General features: G+C 44.1%; 1 pseudogene across 1 annotated transcript in view; it reads left to right on the plus strand.

The window, feature by feature from the left end:
- The first annotated feature begins 320 nt into the window (after positions 1 to 320).
- The window catches only part of LOC308512335 (centriole and centriolar satellite protein OFD1-like), a 41,355-nt pseudogene continuing 16,588 nt past the window's right edge, over positions 321 to 25,087 (plus strand). The window contains exon 1 of the transcript in view: positions 321 to 348. The product of the transcript in view is annotated as a centriole and centriolar satellite protein OFD1-like (transcript). The remainder of the gene's footprint in view (positions 349 to 25,087) is intronic.

Consider the following 25,087-nt stretch of genomic DNA (forward strand, 5'->3'; position numbering starts at 1 on the left):
AGCCCCAACCCCCTGATTGGCCCTGCTCTGTGTGTGACAGGGTATGGAGCCCCATATGGAGCCCCTCTGTGTGGGGTGCAGCACTCCAACCCCCCTTCTCTGTGTGTGATGGTGTAGAGCCATAACTTCCCCATTGACTCTGCCATGAGTGTGACAGGATGTGGTGCCCCAACCCCCTATTCCGCCCTGCTCTGTGTGTGACAGGGGGCGGTGCCCCAACTCCCCTATTGGCCCTACTCTGTGAGTGACAGCGGGGAGCTCCTCAAACCCCTGATTGGCCCTGTTCTGTGCATGACAGGGGGGAGCTTTCCAAACCCCTGATGGGCCCTGCTCTGTGCGAGACATGGGGTGACTCCGCAACCTCCCCATCGACGCTGCCTTGAGTGTGACAGGGGGTGGTGCCCCAACCCCCCAATCGGCCATACCCTGAGCACGACTGAGGGTGGTATGGCAACCTCGCAATCCACCCTGCTCTGTGCATGACAGGGTGCGGTGCCCCAACTCCCCAATCAGCCTTGCTCTGAGCCCGACCAGGGGCTGCACCTAGGGATTGGGCCTGCCCTCTGCCACCCGGGAGCAGGCCTAAGCCTGCAGGTCATTATTTCCCAAGGGGTCCCAGACTGTGAGAGGGCACAAGCCAGGCTGAGGGACCACCCCCCACCCCCCCAGTGCACAAATTTTTGTGCACTGGGCCTCTAGTTCAAGTATAAGGGGCTTTCAAAGTTGCGGAGGGAGGTATGAGAGGAAATCAGGGGGAGATGTGACTTCAGTAGAGTCACAAGATGCAATATTCCTGGCTTTTAATGATGAAGGAAGCGGTCACCAGTCACAGAATATGGGTGGTCTCCAGAAGCTAGAAAGAAAGTCTCCCCAAGAGCCTCCAGAAGAGAATGCAGCCTCCTGATACCTGGATTGCAGCCTGGTGAGCCCCACACCAGACTTCTGTGCTAATAACTGTAACACATTTGCATTGTTTCAGGCCACTAAATTTGTGATAATTTTTTACGGCAGCAGTAGATAACTAACACACATGTCAAAGCTTAAAAAAAGCCTTGCAGGCATGAGGAAAAAATATTTAAAGAAGTGTCAGCAAAAAGGTAAAAGAAAGTGAGGATAGAGGGAGTTCATTTACTATGGCACATGGATTGTAAAACTTTGTCAGAAAGGTTGGTCTGAGCACAATGCTGCATCAACGTGCAGCTACTTACAGCAATATGGAGAAAGAGTATGGAAAAGAACAGCGTTGTGTTTTTTTCCAGCCTGATTCCCTAACACTGAGACCAGGATATAATAAGTGCTCAATGTTTGCAGAATGCAGCTGCAAGGAGGGGACTGTAATTTAGACAGTATAAGATGACCCTGAGATTAGGGCAGAGGTAATGCTGGCATGAAAGGCAGGGTGGGATTGACTAACTCAGTTGAGGACCTTTGAGGGCATGGAGGAAAGGGGTGGTCTCAGGCCTGAGAGCTGAAGTCTGTGTTTGAACAATTATCACCACCTTTTTGAGAACCGGCTGAAGTTGTTAAGGTCCTTACATAAAGCAATCCTCATTACAAGGGACAGGGCCTGTTGCCTAAAGGTAGGGGAGCCCTGACTGGCTCCTGTGGGGAAGATAGCATCTGTCTCGAGTAGCTAGGGTGACTTTGTTAGGGACAGAAATAGAACATTCAAGACTAGCTATCCTATATAATAAAAGGTTAATATGCAAATCAACGAAAAGGTGGAACAACAAGTTGCTATGACATGCACTGACCCCAGGGAGCAAATGCTCAATGCAGGAGCTGCTCTCTGGGGGTCAGTGCACTCCCACAGAGGGAGCACTGCTTGGCCAGAAGCCGGGCTCATGGCTGGCAAGTGCAGTGGCAGTGGCGGGAGCCTCTCCTGACTCCATGGCAGTGCTAAGGATGTCTGACTGATGGTTTAGGTCCACTCCCCAAGGGCTCCCAGACTGTGAGCGGGTGCAGGCCAGGCTGAGGGACCCCTCACCCCTGAGTGCCCAAATTTCGTGCACCAGACCTCTAGTTAATTATAAAAAACATTAGTCATGTTCTGCTCACTGTGATTGTTTTGTCCTGATTAAAGAAGGCACATTCTAACCTGGCTGGGATTTCCAAGCAGGACCTAGGACCTCACTTGGAAATACGGCCCATCCTCCACATCCAGTGATGCCTTCCCCAGGATATAAGTGACACATTTTCCCATGGAACTCTGAATTAGTACCTTTCCCTCTAACTTTCTTCAAATTAAGAGAATCTATGGAGTTCCCTATACTGCACAGTTTTAATGAAAGAAAATAAGACTTTCTAAGAGCATCAAATACATGTTTTTTTTTTATTTATAAACATATATACTCCTCTCTCTCTCTCTCTCTCTCTCTCTCTCTCTCTCTCTTTCTCTTTAAAATATATTCTTACTGATTCAGAGAGGAAGGGAGAGGGAGGGAGATAAAAACATCAATGATGAGAGAGAATCGCTGGTCGGCTGCCTCCTACACACCCCGTACTAGGGATCAGGCCAAAACCTAGACATGTGGCCTGACCTGGAATCAAACTGTGACTTCCTGGTTCATAGGTTGATGTTAACCCACTGAGTCACACTGGCCGGGCTCAATTCTTATTTATAAATTCATTCCAAGGACATATACAGCTTGAAAAGCTTTGAAAGCAGTTTTAAAAAAAACAACAACTAGCTTTTAAGTAGCAAGAAAACAGTTATAGAAGAAAGTTTAAATTAAAAGAAAAAATAATTGTTTTACTTTATTCAAGAGTGGGAACATCCTCCATGAAAATGTGTACCTTGACTGAGGATGGCTGGGTGGCCTTATCACACCTTAGGAAATTAAATGCTTTTTACAATGACAAGAAAGAGAGTTTCATCTAATTTCTCTCCCAGGGTAGATGTCTGTCAACAGAAGGTGGACATGAATAAAAGGAGGGGCTTGCACAATCAATCCAGAAAATCAGCAATCTATGAGTAATCCAGAACCCAGTATATATCTCCTCTGCCACACACCCTCCCTCCCAGCCAGTGAGCAAGACAATTACTCTCAAGTCAAGCTAAGTGCCCCCCAGTCACAGTGGCCCAATGCTGACATACAAAGCATACAAATAATTCTCACTCTGGCATAAAAGTGACAACTTTCTTGGAAGAAAAGCAGATACTGTAAATTTCTCAAAGTCTTCCTGAAACATTTTCTAAAGTAATTTTTACTTCTTTAGAAAAAATGCATACCTGGCAAACCATCTGTAATAAAAGGCCCATTCTATAAAACCTTACCTGGTCCTACTCATATCTGCAATCATAATCATATTTACAGACAAATATATCTATACTAAGAAAAGAGCAATATGCTAATTAGACTGGGAGACCTTCCAGGAGACCTTCCAGATGTTCTTCTGGACAAAGCCATGGTGGTGGGGCCAAGGTAGAGGCGGTTAGAGGCCAAGAGGGGAGGGCAGTTGTGGGTGATCAGGCTGGTGGGGGGCGGTGCTGTTTGGGGGTAAGCAGATCAGCAGAGGGGCCAGTTGGGGGCAAGAAGGCCATCAGTGGGGGGCAGTTGGAGGTGATCAGGATAGCGGGGGTGGGGGCCAGTTTGGAGTGAGCAGGCCAGCAGGGGGACAGTTGGGGATGAGCAGGCCAGTGGGGAGGGAAGGGAGGGACAAGCAGGCCAGCAGGGGCGGAAGTTTGTGGTGATCAGGCTCGTGGGGTGGGGGGGCATGTGGGTGCAAGCAGGCCAGCAGTGGGGGGCGGGGGGAGGTCAGCTGGGGTCGAGCAGGCCGGCAGGCAGAGTGGTTAGAGGCAATGAGGCAGGCAGGCAGGCAGGTGAGCGGTTAGGAGCCAGCAGTCCCAGATTGCGAGAGGGATGTGTGACTGCTGTAAACTGGCAGTAGGACATCCTTCGAGGGGTCCCAAATTGGAGAGGGTGCAGGCCAGGCTGAGGAACACACTGTCCCCCGTGCATGAATTTCATGCACCGGGCCACTAGTAAAAATATAAACAAACAGATAAAAACAAAGATAACATGCTAAAGACCACAAATTTATTATATGGCAAAAGTCAAGATTCAAAAATATCTCCCCTACTAGCAGAATTAGGTGGGAAATTAACAAAGTAGAATTTAATAGGATGCAAAATAAAGTCTCGTACTAGGGCTTTAAAAAAAAAAAAAACCCTGCACAACAGGATAACCTAGTTTAAGACCAGTGCATCTACAAAAACACATTTTCGTTTATTGCAAGCTCAACAAGAGGCAGCAGTCTGAAACAGTGGTCCCAAAAAGCTAATGCAATTCTAAGTTGCATTAAGAGAAGACAATGTCCTCTTCACAAATAATATCATCCTGGGGACCATACTCAGTTCTGGGAATCACATTTTAAAAGAATCAATAACTGAACTGTGTGTTGGGAGAAGGGTGGGATCTAGCCTAGGGAATATTCTGCACAAAAGCTAGTGAAGGAACTGGGGATGTTTAAACTGTTTTATTTTGTTTTTCATCTCATCTGTAAAGAGGATATGCTGCATAATGGAAAAGGGAGTGGACTAGGAATGGCAAATGGGTTTCCTTTCCTGAGCCAGTTCTAATCAACTGGTAGTGACTCCCAGGACCTGGTGCTGAGAAAGATTCTGAGAGTAGAAAGGAGGGAGTGAGGGCAGAGAGAGAGACATCAACTGGTTGCCTCCCACATTATCCCAATCTGGTGATTAGGGGAGTAGAGGAGCAAACTGCACCCAAAGTAGGTACCTCTGACTGGGAATTGAACCCAGGACCCTTGGGTATGCTGCAATTCTCTAACCACTGAACAACACCCACAAGGCTTCAGTGCATCTTAGTTCTTATACCATTCTCTGGCTATGTTTTTATTACCGTGTTAACATAAGAAACATTCAAACCTGTAAAGAATTTTGTGTTTATTTGAGCAAACTGTCGACAAGTGCCTGGAAGCAGTACCTCAACGGATTGGGAAAGTGCTCTGGAGAGTGGCGGGTTTTATTCTATTTTTATACATTACAACCAAAGGAGGAGACATAGGTAGGTTACAAGAAATTCATTGGTGATACATTAGAGAGGCGGGAGAAACCAAAGGGGGCTTGGGGGTGAGGGAGAGAACCTGTGAGACTGGATAAAAAATAAAATGATAGACACATACTTAGAAGGGTGTAGGATAGCCAACAGTCAACAATTAACATGAGAACAATGAAGGAATTAGTGGTAACTGTCCGGGAGCCCAAGCACATTAGGTTGTGCCACAAGGGGCCCAGAAAAAGGGAAGTTACAAGTTACCCATATATTTCAAGGGTATCCTAGCTAATAAAAGACAAAAGGGTAATGAACCGTACCTCCGCTATGCTTCCCATTGGCTAATCAGGGCGAGATGCAAATTAACTGCCAACAAAGATGGCGGTTAATTTGCATACATAGGCACAATGATGGGAGGCGAAAGGGGAAGGACAGAGGAAGCTGCCTGACGCTGACAGTGATCGGAAACCCAGGCAGCAGGCAAGAGCCGGGTGACAGGGCAAAGGGGGGGAACCTGGGCCGCCTTTGCCCTGCATGAACTATGCAGCTGGGAGAGGGGTGTGCGGCCGCTGGGAGCAGGGCGGGAACTTCCCGGGGTTTGCAGCAGGCAGCTGGGAGCGGGGCGGGAACTTCTGCCGCATTGTCATGGCAATGCGGCAGAAGTTCCCGCCTCGTAGCTGCTTGCTCATTCACTTACTCGCTCATTCATTCACTCATTCACTCACCCATTATTCACTCACTCACTCACTCACTCACTCACTCAGCAAACCCTCTCAGGTCCCTGGCACCAGGCCAGGCACTGAAGTTGAAGCAGGATAAGACAGAGCAATGTCCTCAAGATGTTAGTAATTCAGTAGGGCGAAGCAGGCACATGAACAAGGCAGTTGTACGCACAGATGCAGTGTACTGGGTTCAGTGAGAGCAGTAACTAATGCCGACTTTGTTCTCTTGATACAATGGGGCCTCGGGAGCCAGGCTGCCCCAAGCCTGTAGGCCTGTGCCTAGGCCAGGAGTGGCTGGGGTCCAGGAACATGACAGAAGGCGCAGGTCGGGCTGAGGGGTCTGACCCCACCCCTCACCCTCACCCCCGAGTGCACAAATTTTTGTGCACCGGGCTACTAGTCTATCTATATAAAAGACTAATATGCTAAGTGTCCTGCCGTCAGGGTAATACGTTATGTCGCAATGCCCAGCTTCCTCTCCCTAGCGACTAGCCTCCTAGAAGTTTCTTCAGCCCAGGAACACAATTTGCTTTATAGCCAGGTAGAAACATTCACAGTTAACCAAATGTCTGTGAAGTATTTTCCTGTGCCTCATCTCATTTGATCCTCACACAAGTCGTGGAGTAGGTAGATCAGAGACTTGGTAGAATCCTATTTTCTTTTCATTAAACAGAAAATGAAGATTTAGAAAGTTTAGAAACTCGACCCAACTGAAAAGAATTGAGAAATGGTGGACCCCCACCCCCCCCCAACCCCCCCTTCCCCCGCTCAAAAAGAAATAAAGAAAAGAAATGGTGGACCTTAAAAATGACTTCAGGTTTTTTCACTGCACAAAATATAGTCAAACACTGCTGCAAATTAAATATTTTACCCTTTGTTCTCCCTGCGTGATCTACAATAATAATGTGCTTCTTTGTGTTGATATTTACTGCTGTGTTGCTGACAATTACCTGAAAAGAAGTTGGAGTGCTTCACTGGGCTGGAAAAAGTTTAGCTAAATCAGAAAGCAGCTCTAATTAACAAGTTTGTTTTATATCTATAAAAGGCTAAGTTGACTCGCACATGGGTGATACATATAAAGCTCTCATTGGCAGCAATCACATGCATTTCAATCTGTCATTGTCGATCATGAATTTGGTTGACACTTCTATTATTGAGAAAGGGTGAACAGGGATATTAAAATATTTCTTCTAATTAATTTCCTTTCAATGTGCACAAATTCATGCACCAGGCCTCTAGTGTTATTATAGATGCAAAAAGACAGATAGGCTCAGTGAAGATACTGTCCTAGAATGTAACTACCCACTATTACTGCTTTTGGTTAAAGTTTAATTTCCGATCGTCCTTTGTGGTTACTTCAGGTCTTTGAGTTTGCAAGACCATCATACAGGCCTTCCCTGAGCTTGTCAGGTTACCATGTGGCCCCTTTCACCCACAGCATCTTGGTAAGCCAGCTTACCTTTATCTTCCTCGGTATGCACAAGAGTGGGTACTTGCCATGGCCTGTGTTGCTCGGTGGTTAGAGCATCAACCTGAGCAGCAGAGTCACCTATTGGATTCCTGGCCAAGGGCACATACCTGGGTTGCAAGTCCAAGCCCACAGTGGAGTGGAATGGGGGTGCTGCAGGAGGCAACCTATAGATGCCTCTTTCACATTGGTGTTTTTCTGACTCCCCCCCCCCTGCAACCCCCCCTTCCTTCCAGTCTCTAAAATCAATGGAAAATATGTCCTTACTCCTTGGGAGAGGTACAAAGAAAACCAAAAACCAAAAAACGATAAAAAGGTAGATACTTAAAGTTTAGCTCACTGATTTTCAACCAGTGACTTTTGCCTCTCCAAGAACATCAGGCAATGTCTGAGACATTCAGTAAGGTCAGAACTGGTAAGAGGCGCTGCATTTAGTGGGCAGAGAGGCCAGGGATGCTGCTAATCACCCGGCGGTGCACAAGACGGAGCCCCCTACAAAGGGTTTTCGGGTCCCAAAAGGCAACAGTGCCGCGCTTACTGCGTGACTTAATGAAAGGCAAAATAAGCAAAGCCCGAGCTGGCGGAGCTCGCTGGGTGCAATGCCTGGGCTGTGATGGGACCAGCTGGCCAGGGGATAGCCAGGTTGGGTCCAGCGCCCTAGGCCCAACAGGAGGAAGACACAGGGTTAACAGCCAGATCCCGCAGGCCCCGGATGTGGTGCAGAGCACATGGCTTCTCCTCCAATCCCAGCTCTAGCCCAGGGGTCCTCGCGGGACTGGGAGGCCAAGCTCTCCCGAGAAGTGGGCGGAGCTTCTGGCGGTTGTTGGCATTGACTTGGCTGTAAAGCTCTGGGTTCCCGGATTCCCGGATTCCTGGATTCCCGGATTCCTGTGCTGGGCTGGCTGGGTCTCGGGGAGAGGGCGGGATCGGCTGTGAGGCCCCCACCCGCCGCGAGGTGCCTCCACTTCCAGGGCCGCGGGTTTCACAGCCTCGCTCCGTATCTCTACTCTCCAGCCGCTGGTGAGAGTCGCGCCCGGTACACAACCCGCTCACCGTGGCAATCCGAGGGGAGGAAATGTGTTTATCCGCCATTTCCTAGTTCGAGTGGGCGGGAGAGCCTTGAGGTATACCCGTTCCTCTTGATTCCCGGCCCGCGGTTGGGCTCTGAGGACAGGTGAGGAAAAAGTACCGGGAGCACACGTGAGGAGATGTAGCATCTTGTTTGTTTCCATTAAAGCACCAACCCGGTGCGCGGGTGAGGAGGCGAACCTTCTTGCTTGTTGTCGTGCAAGCGCCGTCCCCGCTGGGCTTTCGTGCTTTCCCGCTTTCCCGCAGGTCAGCCACTGTTCCGTCTTCAGAAATTCCCGTGCCCGCTGCCTGCCTGGTAACCGTTGGCATCTTCTCTTCCAGCTCACCGTGCCCCCCAAATATGACGTGTTGAGTCAAGACGAACTACGCACAAAGCTGTCCCAGACCTTCAAGCGCCGAGGTATCCTGGACTCCCTCAAGGTGTCGGCTTGAGGCATATCTGTTCTGTAACTTTTACAAGTGGAAGCGGTGACAGGGAGTCCGCATTTAAACCCACTGGGTCTTGGTTTTAAAAATAATATGATATGCAGGTGGTATTGGGGAGTGACGCTTTTATGTTTTGTAGAACTCGTTATCCTGGAAAGCATTCTCAAACGGTTGAGAGTTTGCCCGGTCTTCATATTCAAATAGATTTATTGACTGACATTCAGGTAGGAGCGAGTAGCTGTATAAAATGAAAACATTTTAGCAACAAGGCAAGTTTTGTGAAACTGGTTTGTAGGTTCTTGAATTAATACGTGGTTTTGTAATAGTCATGTTTGGATGAAGGATATTGAGACAATATAATAAGCATTGTGTGCTGCTTACAGTACAATAGTCTGGAGAATGACAGCTTTTTTCTTTAAAATATAATGAAAGCTCTGAAGGTTTCACTTGGGCAGCACATATGTATTAGTATGAATTAACAGCAAGGAGTAGGGTTACCTCAAATGTGTTTTCATTACTATATACAGTTAGACGTGTATTTTACACTTATCAGGGGAAATACTGAGTTTTTCCTTCTCCCCCCATTGTTTTCGTAACTTAAAAAACAAAACAGAACACTTTATACCTATCTGAAAAACCCATAAAAACATAGAGGAAGAGAGTCTTTTCTGATTCAGCTATTATTGGCACAGTGGTGTGTGTGTGTATTCTTAGTTCACTGTTGTATAGTGAGCATTTTCCTGTGACCCGAAAAGTTCCTTGAAACCCTCCATTTAAGTGTCCCATGATTGGATGTATGTGTAATTTATGTAGCAGTCCCTGGTGAATGTTTAATCTTGGCAGAGAATAATTTACTAATACACTTTACATGTAAAGTAACATCAGGAATAGAATTGGTTTAAATGTGTTTTCATTACTACATATATTTCAGAAGTATATCTGAAATATAAATGCTGAATAGGTTATAACCAGGTCTGTGCATCCTTCAGTTGCATTTCTCATTTTTGCCTAGGTTACGTGGCATTCTTACATTCTTGTATGACTTTATCTATATAGAAAAGGCTAATATGCAAAGTGTTTCCTTGGAGGTTAGCCCGGGAGACCGGGAATTCGATTGCTCGCTATGATGTGCGCTGACCATCGGGGGGTCGCACAGAAAATTGCAGGCAGCGAGCTGGTGTTGGCGGGTTACTGAGGGAGCAAGGAAAGGGGGAAGCAGGAACAGGGGAGGGGGGAACCGCGTGGTGGTGGTGCATGAGGGAGCAGGAAAGCAGGGAACCTGATCAGCCGTGATTGCCAGCCAGGCCTAGGGACCCTACCTATGCACTAATTTCTTGCATCAGGCCTTTAGTCCTGGAAAATAAAAGGCCATAAGCATTTTTTTAAAAATACATTTTATTGATTTTTTAAAGAGAGGAAGGAAGAAGGGTAGAGAGTCAGAAACATCGATAAGAGAGAAACATCGACCAGCTGCCTTCCGCACACCCCCTACCCAGGTACATGCCCTTGACCAGAATCGAACCTGGGACCTTTCAGTTCTCAGGCTGATGCTCTATCCACTGAGCCAAACCGGTTAGGGCCGTGGTCGCCAAACTGTGGCTCGCGAGCCACATGCGTCTCTTTGGCCCCTTGAGTGTGGCTCTTCCTAAGCCTTAGGAGTATCCTAATCTACACTAATAAAAGAGAACAATGGTAATTGGCATACGGCGATACCGTTTTTATTGGCTAATCAGGGCCATATGCAAATTAACTGTCAACAAGATGGCGGCTAACTTGCATATGTAGGCACAATGCAGGGAGGCGAAAGGGAAAGCAGGAAGAAGCCCCCTGCCACTGACAGTGATCGGAAACCCACGGGGGAGCTAAGAGCTGAGGGGCAGCCCTTTGCCCTGCCTCCCAGCCATGATCGGAGAATCAGGCGCCTTTGCCGGCCTGGCCAGTGATAGCAGGAAGTAGGGGTGGAGCCAGCGATGGGAGCTGGGCACGGTCAAAGCTGGTAGTCCCGGGAGCTAGGGGTCCCTTGCCTGGGCCTAATGCGAAGCCCACGATCACGGCGCCCCCCGCTGCCACTGCAGGTCCCCGCTGCCCGGGACAGACACCTAGGCCAAAGGCATTAGGCCTGGGCAGGGGCGGAGCCTGCAACCGTGGGGTGCTGGGGTTCCCCTTCCGAGGCCTGACACCTCTGCCGGAGGCCTCAGGCCTGGTCAAGGGGCCGATCCGGTGATTTGTGATCGGAGGGTGATGAGGGTCAACTCCTCTGGCTGAGGTGTCAGGCCTGGGCGGGGGGTGGAGCAAGCGATCAGAGGGAGATGGGGGTCCCCTGTCCAGGCATGATTCCTGGGCCAGAGGCCTCAGGCCTGGGCGGGGGCCAGAGCCAGTGATCGGGGGGCAATAGGGGTCAACGCCTGAGGGCTCCCAGTATGTGAGAGGGAGCTGGCTGGGCTGAGGGACACTCTCCCCCCACACACACACCCAGAGCACGAATTTCGTGCACCGGGACCCTAGTTACGTTACTAACAATGTACCTACCTATATAGTTTAAGTTTAAAAAGTTTGGCTCTCAAAAGAAACTTCAATCGTTGTACTGTTGATATTTGGCTCTGTTGACTAATGAGTTTGCTGACCACTGGGTTAGGGCAAAGCACTTTTTTTAAGGCTCTTTGGCAGAGCATGTGTATTCTTCTCAGTATAAATGTCTTTTGTACTATAGGATTTTTGATGTATAAGTACTGTTCTGAACTTGTAGTTATATACTCTTGTTCTTTTCAGGTGTAGGATAGAAGATAGAGGTATAGCAACTCTATTTGTTTCCTGCTTGTATAGTATTGATATGAATACGTTGCGTGGATATAGGCAACATAGTCTTGAGATCTGCTCAATTAATATGTTTCCAGATTATATGCAAAGTAGATTAGGACAATATTCAGTAGTTCAGTTAATTTAGAGGTTTTCTTAAAACTCAAAGGAAAACTAACACATTATAACCTTGAAGAAAATTACCCACTTTGAACCTAAGTTTTCATATTTGTAAAATGTGGGAAAATTACTGTATTTCACAGTGTCTTGAGATGTAAATAATATATATGGAAGTGCATTTTTAAAAATATATTTTTATTGATTTCAGAGAGGAAGGGAGAGGGAGAGAGAGATAGAAAAATGAATGATGAGAGAGAATCATTGATCAGCTGCCTCCTGCACACCCTCAACTGGAGGTGGAGTCCTGCAACCTGGACATGTGCCCTTGACCAGAATCGAAACCAGCACCCAATATTTCTTCCAATATTATTTTCATATTCTTCATCAATCCACAGAGAGTTGAGGAAGCAACAGAATTTTCTCTTACACATGCTATCTGAATCAAAGACTGCTGAAATGGACTCATAGGGAAGATAGTTAGAGTCTTCATGTGTTCTGACTAACCAGCAATTCACTTGGAAGCAGGTGAAAACAGCTTCTCTGGCCAGAATCCATGGGCTGCTTATCTCATAGAGTAAGACAAAGTGTGCAGCAGAGTAGTACTAACTTTTGGCCATGGATCTAAAACAACTCCCCCATCAGACCTGCCTTGAGTGTGACGGGGGGCGGTGCCCCAACCCCCCAATCAGCCCTACCCTGAGCGTGACTGAGGGTGGCATCACAACCTCCCAATCCACCCTGCTTTGTGCATGACAGGGGGCGGCACCCCAACTCCCAAATCAGCCCTGCTCTTAGCCGGACCAGGGACTGCACCTAGGGATTGGGCCTGCCCTCTGCCACCGGGGAGCAGGCCTAAATAAAACAATTCTAATAAAACGATTCTAATTTCTGTGGCAAATCTGTGTATTCCTAGTGCAGCAAACCTGAAAGTTTGTTCCCATTTGTTGTTTTTTTTTTTTCTTTTTTGTCATTGAGCTAGACACAACTGAGAAAGCAGGTCATTCACGAATTGATGCACCCTGTATTGAGTGGAAGTCCTCCACCATTTCAGTGGAAGGGAGTGCCCTCTTCTTTTTAAAACATATTTTTATTGATTTCAGAGAGGAAGGGAGAGGGAGAGAGAGAGAGAAATATCAATGATGAGAGAGAATCATTGATTGGCTGCTTCCCGCATGCCCCCCCACTGTGGATTGAGCCCACAACTTGGGCATGTGCCCTTGACTGGAATCGAACCCGGACCCGTCAGTCCCCAGGCCAATGCTCTATTCACTGAGCCAAGCCAGCCAGGGCAGGAGCGCCCTCTTAATAGGCAGGTATACCTGTGTCCCACATGAGAAACCAGAGTCTGCAGAAGTGGGTAATTTGCTTAATGTCACAGGATTTCAAGATGGCAACACAGGGCAGTAAATCTAGATCTCTAAAATGTGCTCTTTAGATAAGAGAAATAAAGAATACATTAATTTTTTTGAAACCTGTTTTAATCCTCAAGTATTAAAACATATGTTTACCACTTCTTAATTATTTTAACTATATTCCTACACCATTGCCTTTGAACATATTAGTTACATTTTATCTTAAAGGCAGATATAGCAAACTTTCCATATATTTTTTAAATTGACTTAATATTTTAGAGCAGCTTCATAGCAAAATTGAACAGAACGGAGAGTTTCTGTATGTCTCCTCCTCCTTCATGCACAGCCTTCCCCATGATCAACATTTTTACAGTCAATGAGCCTACATGGTGGCATCATTGTCACCTAAAATCCATAATTAACATTAGGGTGCACTCTTTATGTTGTCCCTATGTTTTAATTCTCTTTCTATTAGCTGTAGTTGTCCAAAAGTTTCTTATTCAGAAGTTTTAAGAAATCTTGAACAGTGTTAGTATTTGAAAAACTTGAAACTTAAATATGCTGTATTTAAGTTTGCCTGAGCAATAGTCAATTACATAGTTACTAGAGGCCGGATGCACAAAAATTTGTGCACTGGCGGGGGTGGGGGGTGCCCCTCAGCCCCACTTGTGTCCTCTCACAGTCTGGGACCCCTCGGGAGATTACGACCTGCTGGCTTAGGCCCACTCCCAGGTGGCAGAGGGCAGGCCCAATCCCTAGATGCCTTCACCGCAGCTCCTGGTTGGGCTCAGAGCAGGGCAGACAGAGGAGTTGGGGTGCCGCCCCCTGTCATGCACAGAGCAGGGCAGATCAGAAAGTTGTGATGCCACCTCCAGTCACGCTCAGGGTAGGGCCGATTGGGGGGTTGGGGCACTGCCCCCTGTCACGCTCAGAGCAGGGCCCATCAGGGGGGTTGGGGCTCCGTACCCTGTCAACACACAGAGCAGGGCCCATCAGGGGGTTAGGGAGCTCCCCCCTGTCATGCACAGAGCAGGGCCGATCGGGGGGTTGGGGAGCTCCCCCCATCATACACAGAGCAGGGCCGATCAGGGGGTTGTGATGCCACCCTCAGTAACGCTCAGGGTAGGGCCGATTGGGGGGTTGGGGTGCTGCCCCCTGTCACACTCAGGGCAGGGCTGATGGAGAGGTTGCGGCTCTACCCCGTCACACGCAGAGCAGGGCCCATGTGGGGGTTGGGGCGCTGCCACTGTCACACTCAGGGCAGGGCCAATGGGGAGGTTATGGCTCTACCCTGCCACACACAGATTAGGGCCCTGCTCTGTGCGTGACAGTGGGCAGCGCCCAAACCCCCTGATTGTCCCGGCTCTGTGTGTGACGGGGTGGCGCCGCAACTTCCCCATCAGACCTGCCTTGAGTGTGACGGGGGGCGGTGCCCCAACCCCCCAATCGGCCCTGCTCTGAGCAGGACCAGGGACTGCACCTAGGGATTGGGCCGGCCCTCTGCCACCCGGGAGCAGGCCTAAGCCAGCAGGTTGTTATTTCCCGAGGGGTCCCAGACTGCGAGAGGGCACAGGCCGGGCTGAGGCATCCCCTCTTCCCCCCCTCCCCCGAGTGCAGAAATTTTTGTGCACCGGGCCTCTAGTACTAATATAAGGGTAATACGCTAATCAGACTGGATGTCTTCCAGACATCCTTCTGGACAAAGCCATGTTGGTGAGGGCCGAGGCAGAGGCAATTAGGGGCAATCAGGCAAGCAGGGGAGAGCAGTTGGGGCAATCAGGCAGGCAGGTGAGCGGATAGGAGCCAGCGGTTCCAGATTGGGAGATGGATATTGGAATGCCGGTTTAGACCCATTCCTGGCAGTTGGACATTCCCCGAGGGGTCCTGATTTGGAGAGGGTGCAGGCCAGGCTGAGGGATCCTCCCTCACCACTCCCTTACCCCACTCTTTCCCCCTACCCCGTGCATGAATTTTGTGCACCGGGCCTCTAGTATTATATATTTAAATGAATTAATCGTGAAGAACATAGTTAATTAAGCACCTGTTGATTGAGATTTTGTTGTTTTATTGTTTGGGTTTTGCCATTAGAAGCGGTGTGCAGTGTACACTCTTTGTTTCCCTGTGGAAGTGTAGCTGTGTGAATTCCTAGAGGTGAAAAGACTAGGTTAAAGAACACATGTCTTTTTGAATACACAAACACTAACAAATTTCCCTCCTGAGTGATTGAACCTGCCGACTTCCCTGCTTTCTTGCCAGCACTTCAAGTATGATGAGAGTTTTAATCTTAGCAGTCTTATTGGGAAAATAGGACCTCTTTGTTTTAGTATTAATTTGCATTTTCTTAGGATTTTGTTTATCGACATTAAATTGTCTTACTGATTTATTAGATCTCTTTAATATTATGAAAGTTAGTGTGCTTTCTCCTCATTATAGCAAATATTTTCTTCCAGTGTGTCATTTGTCTTTTGACTTTATTTCATGCCATATATAAGTTCTTAATTTTTATGTTATTAAATATTTCTCTTTATCACTTCTAGATTTTTGTATCATGCTTGGGAAGGACTTCCTTCAGAAATTATTCTTAAGAGATACGTAACGTACAACAGGATAATGTCATAAATCCAAAATTTATAAAGTGACTGAGTAATGGTTGAATGAAAGTTGTGAGACAAAACTGTACATTGTGTTTTTTAGGTTTTCTCGTGGAGTTTTTAAAAGAAATGGCAGAATATCATGAGGCTAAAGAGACTTGTGACATGGACCCTCAGACAAGTGCAATTTTGCCTAGCAAAGACTCTCTTGGTAATTTCAGGCTTTTTTCCTGATTCCAGGTTTCTATTTTCTTTTTGAATGAAGAAAAAGATCTGCTTTTCTATGTTGTGTGTGTTCCTAAACTGTGTGCAGGTGGAGTGCTCATTTCCCATTGTGTCAGCACAGTCCTATCTTCAGTGCTGCCCCTCCCTCTGTGATCACCAGGTGGATGCAAAGGCCCATGTTCTTGTTTGTTGGGTCAACCCCTCAACTGGGAGGCTCTTCCCTGTGACTCATCTAACTTTATCGTATAGCCATTAACGTGAGAAGATCCTAGACTATTTGCATTGCGGAAAACTAGAGAAGTCAGTGGCCCGTCACTTCATGTTATAGTTGAGGAAACCAAGGTCACCAGATGAAGGAAAAGTGATACTGGAGTCCAAGTTTTCTGGTCCATGATCCAGATCCTTTTCCATGGGACAGCCTTTCTACATACAGTACCATCCTGCCTTTAGGCATATGCTCAGAAGGGAAACAGGTGGCTAAAATGCTGTGATTAATCCTGGCTCCTCCTTACTCATTAAAAGCAATAACTTGTTAGACAATAAATTAATCTGATTCTGCCAGTCTTTTTTTCCTGTGCATACTTTTTAGTGGGCACTGGTGTTTACATGATTGAGATTGCACTCTAGTGTGGGTTTTGCACTCTGTTAATGTTTGATTCTAATCCACATTTGGTTTGAGGGCTTCGGGTCTGCTGCAGAGAGCACTGGAATGAGAGAAATAGCAGACCTGGCTTTTGTCCCAGTTATGCCGTTGTGTAGTTGCTAAGCCCTCTGGGAGTCACCTACACTGTGTGGGCACCAGTGTCTCTGTAAAATGGAAGACTTAAAACTAAGAATCTCTGATTCATTTTAAGATCAGTGTTTTGAACATGTGACTCAGCTTTCACCAAAGACCATAAAAGAACTCTTTGGCACTTGGAGACTGGAAAAAGATGCCATTGTTTTCTGACCTACCTTTTGCTTTCTTTTCCCCTGACTTTTATGATGGAAATTTTCCAGCATTCAAAAAAGTTGAAAGTTTTACAGTTCACCAGTAAGTTTGTATTATGTTTGCTTGATCACTTTCTGTTCATCCAGTAATCTATCTCAATTTTTTGAATTGGTTCAGAGTAAATTGCAGATGCCCCCTGTCCGTATCCCTGTACTCTTTGCTTTTGAACAGACTTCTTGCTCACCTACCCTGAGTCCTCTGCCCTGTTTGTGTTTTTTTAATAGCTGAGAAGCTTCAACATATTGATGATCAGTTTTCAGGTGCTTACCCTCAGCATCCAACATTAGGAACTTTAGAAATAAAGTTAAATGAATATAAGAGAGAACTAGAACAGCAGCTTCAGGCAGAAATGCATGAAAGGGTAAGTTTATCTTGTTGCTGTTAACAAAAGTGGTATTTTTGCTTATCTTTTCATTCTTAATCTTAGGTATATAGGAAAATATCTAGAATCTTTAATAAACTAGAGGCCCAGTGCATGTGTAGGTTCCCTAGTAGCTACCTGCTGGTGGGGCCTCCCTTTCCCTGGCCACCTGCTGCCAGGTGGGGCTGGTCTCAGGGGACGGGCTGCAGGTGGTTGGCCAGCCCCGCCCCTGCTTGAACTCCCGGTGAAGGGGACAATTTGCATATATGGCTTTTATTATATAGTTAATATGATATATACTCTTGTGCATGTTATTATTTTTCTTTCCACTTGCTGTTGTTTCTTTTTGCCTTTTGAATGAGTTTTACAGGAACAGTTAATGAGACCAAAGATGAATTAAACTATAAATATAGGGTGTCCCAAAAATATATAAACACACCTTGAATAATTATAAAGGCAGTGTATATTAAACAACATTTTCACAATTGAGCTATCGGCTGTTAGAGTGTGTATACATTTTGGGGGGGATACCCTGTATAATTAATGAATATTGAACTTAAACATGGAGAATTTGTTACTAATTGTTTAGTATTATTATTTACAATGATTTGTAGTCAATTTGCATTTGAAGCATTTTAAAAATACTGAAGTAGTACAAATTAAAATGGAAGAGAAAGGAAAGTCTGAGGAGTTAGTGGTTTGGGAATGTTGTTGGAGAGCTTGTCAAGCAAGATCGGAAGCCTTCTTGGGAAAAGATGTTCCTTGAGAGAATTCAAAAGCACCAGAAGGCAATATTTTAAAATCATTTACTGGATGGCTCCTTCCTGCAGCTGCTTGTAGATTTGCTAAAAGTCCAGGGGTGAGATGAGACATTTGCTGGAACAGTTGAGGACCTAGAGCAGTGATGGTGAACGTTTTGAGCTTGGCGTGTCAAAAATTTTGAAAAACCCTAACTTAACTCTGGTGCCATGTCACATATAGAAATATTCATATATTTTTTTTGATACTTGCAACCATAATAAAAAAAGATTTATATTTTTGATATTTATTTTATATATTTAAATGCCATTTAACAAAGAAAAATCAACCAAAAAATATGTATAAAATGAACAAAAACAGAAAAACAATGTACATTTAAGAAAAAATAATAATAAAAACAATGATAATCATTACCATTTGCAACGTCATGGATGGAACTGGAGAGCATTATGCTAAGTGAAATAAGCCAGTCAATGAAGGAAAAATACCACATGATCTCACTCATTCATGGATAATAGAGACCATTATAAACTTTGAACAATAATAGATACAGAGGCAGGCCTGCCTCAAACAGATTGTCAAACTGCAGCGGGAAGGCCGGGGAGGGTTGGGGGGCAGGAGGTAGGGGGGTAAGAGATCAACTAAAGGACTTGTATGCATGCATATAAGCATAACCAGTGGACATAAGACATTGGGGGATAGGGGAGGCTAGGGGACTGTCTAGGGCGGGGGAATAAAGTGGACACATATGTAATACCCTTTGGAATACTTTAAGCAATAAATTAAAATAAATAAATTAAAATAAATAAATAAATAAATAAAAAATTAAAAAAAAAACAATGATAATCAAATGGTACGAAAACTAGAAATTAGTGACTTTTTTGGTGCTGAAGTTTGTCTGCTATTTCTTCGATTGCAGGTTCATACTTGGTGCACTTCAAAGCCAAGCAAGCCCCACTAACATCATGTTAGCCGGTTCCTTTTGTTCATTTTAATATTATTTAATGCTGAGAACAAAGTCTCACAAAAATATGTTGATGAAAAAATTGTTAGCAAAGCCATCGCTAGATTTTTTATATTGCTAAAAGTGTCAGGAACTCTGTTCCAAGCACTCAAAATTTCTTCTTCATAGTTGCACTCTTCATGTTTCAAACGATTTCGTTCCAGATTTTCAAGTTTCGACCTTAAGTCGACAAACACGAGTCCAAATGCTACCTTGAAAATCTGCAAGTTGCATCTCTAAATCATCAATTTGCATCCATTGGAAATTATTCAATTCCAAAGTACTGTAAACTACATCCAGATACTTAATTATTTTAATGGTCTGTTCTAGGCTTCTAAATTGGTTGAATCTTTCACTGAACTGTTCAAAGAACGTGTTTACTATATTCTGGTACATAAGTATAGACTCCATTACACTTGTAGTAGCCTTCTCGAAATACTTTTTCATCTGAGGAAAATACGAGTTTTAGTTTCAATATCTCGCTTGAAAATTTTAAGTTTACTTTCAAAAGATTTGATGTATCCAAACATAACGTCAATATTTTTGCCAAAACCTTGTAATTTTAAGTTCAGTTCATTCATATGAACAGAGAGATCTGTAAAAAACATCAAATTGCTGACCCACTTATGATCATTGATCTGAGGAAAGTTTGCCAGATCCTTATTCTCAATAAATACCATAATTTCTTGAAAGCACTCCACAAATCGCTCAAGTAGTTTTCCTCGACTTAGCCATCTCACACGATTGAACATCAGTAGTCCACTGTAGGTTGAATCAACTTCCTGTAAAAGTACAGAAAATTCTCGCTTGTGAAGGGGTCGAGAAGCTATAAAATTCACAATTTTTGTTACAGCTGACATTAAATCATTCAATTCAGAGAATCCCGATTTGGCACACAACACCTCCTGATGGATAATGCAATGAAAAGGTGCAAGTGGATGTCTAATAGCTTCCATAAACAATTTCAGGAATCCCACTTTTTTCCCACCATCTTTGGTGCCCCGTCTGTCGTGACTGACACAATTTTAGAGATATCAATGTTTAGGACACTGAATGTTTTTATAACAACTTTACATATTTGGTTTCCTGATGTACTCATTGGCTCTTATTCTAACTTTATCAACTCTTCTCTCATAGTGAGACCATCAGAATATCTAGCAATAATGGCTAACCGAGCATATGATGTGACATCAGTAGTTTCATCAAGAGAAATCAAAAAATATTTACATCTATTTAAGTCTTTTTTTAATTGACTTTGTACGTTTTTGTCAAGATCTGTTATTCTACCTTTTTTTTAAATTAAATCTTTATTGTTCAGATTATTACAGTTGTTCCTCTATTTTCCCCCCATAGCTCCCTGCCACCCAGTTCCCACCCCACCCTCTGCCCTTACCCCCACCCCCTACCGTCCTCACCCATAGGTGTATGATTTTTTTTTCTATGTCCCTGATTCTATTATGATCACCAGATTATTTATTCACTTGATTCTTAGATTCACTTGTTGATAGATGCATGTTTGTTGTTCATAATTTGTATCTTTACCTTTTTCTTCTTCTTCCTCTTCTTAAAGGATACCTTTCAGCATTTCATATAATCCTGGTTTGGTGGTGATGAACTCCTTTAGCTTTTCCTTATCTGTGAAGCTCTTTATCTGACCTTCAGTTCTGAATGATAGCTTTGCTGGATAAAGTAATCTTGGTTGTAGGTTCTTGGTATTCATCACTTTGAGTATTTCTTGCCACTCCCTTCTGGCCTGCAAAGTTTCTGTTGAGAAATGAGCTGACAGTCGTATGGGTATTCCCTTGTAGGTAACTGAGTTTCTCTTGCTGCTTTTAAGATTCTCTCTTTGTCTTTTGCTCTTGGCATTTTAATTATGATGTGTCTTGGTGTGGTCCCCTTTGGATTCCTTTTGTTTGGGGTTCTCTGCGCTTCCTGGACCTGTAAGTCTATTTCTTTCACCAGGTGGGGGAAGTTTTCTGTCATTATTTCTTCAAATAGGTTTTCAATATCTTGGTCTCTCTCATCTTCTGGCACCCCTATAATTCTGATGTTGGTACGCTTGAAGCTGTCCCAGAGGCTCCTTACACTATCTTCGTATTTTCGGATTCTTTTTTCTTTTTGCTTTTCCAGTTGGGTGTTCTTTGCTTCTTCGCATTTCGAATCTTTGACTTGATTCTTGCGCTCCTCTGGTCTGCTGTTGGGTGTCTGTATAGTATTCTTTATTTCAGTCAGTGTATGCTTGATTTCTAGTTGGTTCTTTATCACAACATCGAGGGTCTCATTAGATTTCTTGAGGATCTCACTACATTTATCGGCGGTCTCACCAGTCTTTTCGAGGGCCTTACTAAGTTTATCGGCAGCTTCTAGACAGTTCTTGAGAGACCTTAAAAGTGTGGTTTTGAGCTCTGTATCTTCCATTTCTGACATTTGCGTCCTATTTCTTTGTCTCCGCATTTTTTTATCTTTTCTTGGTGCATCCCCTAGTGGTCTTTGTGTGCAGTCTTGTTGTAGTTACGCCTTGATTGTTGTCGGCAATACTGGGGGTGATTTGGCCTCCAGGCTAACTGGCTATGAGAGCTATTCTGCCTTTGATAGTATTTCTACTGAGTGGTAACTTAGAAATTCTTTTAATAACATCATCTTTTTTTTCATATCGTGAAATAGAGCTGGTGCACCTCTTAGAAATGTTTCCTTACTAAATTCTCTGTCACTGAGGGCTTTTTCCATGCTGAGCTATGGAGAGAGCAATATAGTAACTTGCTGATATTAAATTTGTAGAGCATCTTACAAATTTAATGATGGAATTTGATTGACTTTTATAGAGGTGTAGCTGCCTAGAAATGCATTCCTTCCTCTCATCAATACTTTTTTTCAAGAACTGACAATGATTAGTTTCAAAATGTCTCTTTACATTCCACGTTCTGCTTACTACTGTTTCATTAAACAGTATGCACAATGAATTGTTGTTTCTGTTGACAATCCCGTACATCTTGGTGCATGTGTCTTGAAAGGGTCGGCTACTGCTACTTCCACTTCCCTTATCATTCAATCTTGCTTTTTTATTTTTTTGATTCTCCATCACAAGGCTGCAAAAATGAATATAAATGACGGCATTTTTTACAAAAGGTTGATAGTTTTCTTACCTATTAACTTTTTGCAGTGTTGTTGCACTGACTCCTGGTGCAAAACAATTCAAAAATAGTATGTATAACCAACAAATATATGGTGCTGTAATCAATTATCTGACACGCAGAATGTCTCGTCGAGCACTGTTGCACTGTATATCTTTTTCTTTTCTTTTTCTTTTTTTTATTAGTTAAGGTATTACAAATGTGTCCTCTTCCCCCCCATTAACCCCCAACCTCCCCAACCTCCCTGCACACTCGTGCTCCCATCCCCCTGTTGTCCATGTCCATTGGTTTGGCTTATATACATGTATACAAGTCCTTCGGTTGATCTCTTCACCTTACCCCCGCCCTCCCCTACTTTCCTTCTGGGGATTGATAGCCTGATTGCTGTTTCTCAGTCTTTGGATCTGTCCCTTTTCATCAGTCTATGTTGTTCTCTATAATCCACAAATGAGTGAGATCATGTGGTATTTATCTTTCTCTGACTGACTTATTTCACTTAGCATAATGCTCTCCAGTTCCACCCATGCTGTTGCAAAAGGCAAGAGTTCCTTCTTTTTTACCGCAGCATAGTTTTCCATTGTGTATATGTACCACAGTTTTCTAATCCACTCATCTGCTGATGGGCTCTTAGGCTGTTTCCAAATCTTAGCTATGGTGAATTGTGCTGCTATGAACATAGGGGTGCATATATCCTTTCTGATTGGTGTTTCTGGTTTCTTGGGATATATTCCTACTAGTGGGATCACTGGGTCAAATGGGAGTTCCATTTTTAGTTTTTTGAGGTGGCTACATACTGTTCTCCACAGTGGCTGCACCAGTCTGTATTCCCACCAGCAGTGCAGAAGGGTTCCTTTTTCTCCACATCCTCTCCAACACTTGTTTGTTGATTTTTTGATGATAGCCATTCTGACAGGTGTGAGATGATAATGCGTTGTCGTTTTGATTTGTATCTCTCCTATAATTAGTGACTTTGAGCATGTTTTCATATGTCTTTCGGCCTTCTGTATGTCCTCTTTCGAAAAGTGTCTATCTAGGTCCGTTGCCCATTTTTTTATTGGATTGTTTATCTTCCTTTTGTTAAGTTTCATGAGACCCCTGTAAATGTTGGAAATTAAACCCCTGTCGGTGGTATCATTGGCAAATATGTTCTCCCATACAGTGGGTCTTCTTGTTGTTTTGTTGATGGTTTCCGTTGCTGTGCAAAAGCTTTTTATTTTGATGTAGTCCCATTTGTTTATTTCCTCTTTAGTTTCCATTGCCCTAGGAGCATTATCAGAGAGGAAATTCCTTGGGCATATGTTTGCAATTTCGCTGCCTGTGGATTCCTCTAGTATTTTTATGGTTTCCCATCTTACATTGAAGTTTTTATCCATTTTGAGTTTAATTTTGTGTATGGTGTGAGTTGGTGGTCTAGTTTCATCTTTTTGCATGTATCTGTCTAATTTTCCCAACAGCATTTATTGAAGAGACTGTCTTGACTCCATTGTATGCTCTTGCCTCCTTTGTCGAATATTAATTGGGCATAGTGGTTTGTGTCGATTTCTGGGGTCTCTATTCTATTCCATTGACCTATATGTCTGTTCTTGTGCCAGTACTAAGCTGTTTTAAGAACAGTGGCTTTAGCCAAAACCGGTTTGGCTCAGTGGATAGAGCGGCGGCCTGCGGACTGAAGGGTCCCAGGTTCGATTCCGGTCAAGGGCATGTACCTGGGTTGCGGGCACATCCCCAGTGGGAAATGTGCAGGAGGCAGCTGAACGATGTTTCTCTCTCATCGATGTTTCTAACTCTCTATCTCTCTCCCTTCCTCTCTGTAAAAAATCAATAAAATATATTTAAAAAAAAAAAAAAAGAACAGTGGCTTTGTAATACAGTTTGATATCTGGTATTGAGATCCCACCTACTTTGTTCTCCTTTTTTTAAAAAATATATTTTATTGATTTTTTTACAGAGAGGAAGGGAGAGAGATAGAGAGTTAGAAACATCCATGAGAGAGAAACATCGATCAGCTGCCTCCTGCACATCTCCTACTGGGGATATGCCCGCAACCCAGGTACATGCCCTTGACCGGAATCGAACCTGGGACCTTTCAGTCCGCAGGCCGACGCTCTGTCCACTGAGCCATACCGGTTTTGGCTACTTTGTTCTTCTTTATCGGGATTGCTGCACCTATTCGGGATCTTTTTTTTTTTTTTTTTTTATTCCAGATGAATTTTTGGAACGTTCGTTCTAGATTTGTGAAATATGCCATTGGTAATTTAATGGGGATTGCATTGAATATATAGATTTCTTTGGGTAGTATGGACATTTTGATGATGTTGATTCTACCAATCCATGAACACGGTATGTTCTTCCATCTGTTTCTGTCTTCCTCTACCTCTGTTTTCAGTGTCCTGTAGTTTTTTTGCATATAAGTCTTTTACCTCCTTAGTTAAGTTTATTCCTAGGAATTTTAATTTTTTTGGTTCAATGGTAAATGGGATTGCTTTTGTAGTTTCACTCTCAGTAAGTTCACTTTTGGTGTAAAGAAATGCCATGGATTTCTTAGCATTAATTTTGTATCCTGCTACATTGCTGAATTCATTTATTAAGTCTAATAATTTTTTGATGGAGTCTTTTGGGTTCTGTATGTACAGTATCATGTCATCTGCAAATAAGGACAGTTTTACTTCTTCTTTTCCAATCTGGATGCCTCTTATTTCATCTTGTCTGATCGCAATGGCTAGTACTTCCAGTACTGTATTGAACTGGAGTGGTGAGAGGGGGCATCCCTGTCTTGTTCCTGATTTTAAGGGGAATGATTTTAGTTCTTGCCCATTGATTATGATGTTGGCTATTGGTTTGTCATATATGGCTTTTATTATGTTGAGGTATGATCCCTCAATTCCTATCTTGCTGAGAGTTTTTATCAAGAAAGAGTGTTGGATTTAGTCAAATGCTTTTTCCGCATCAATTGATATGATTATACGTTTTTTTTCTCTCAATTTGTTTACGTGATGTATCACATTTATTGATTTGCGGATATTGTACCATCCTTG

The sequence above is a fragment of the Myotis nattereri genome, assembly GCF_964212035.1.
Source record: "Myotis nattereri genome assembly, chromosome: Y".
NCBI classification, from domain to species: Eukaryota; Metazoa; Chordata; class Mammalia; order Chiroptera; family Vespertilionidae; genus Myotis; species Myotis nattereri.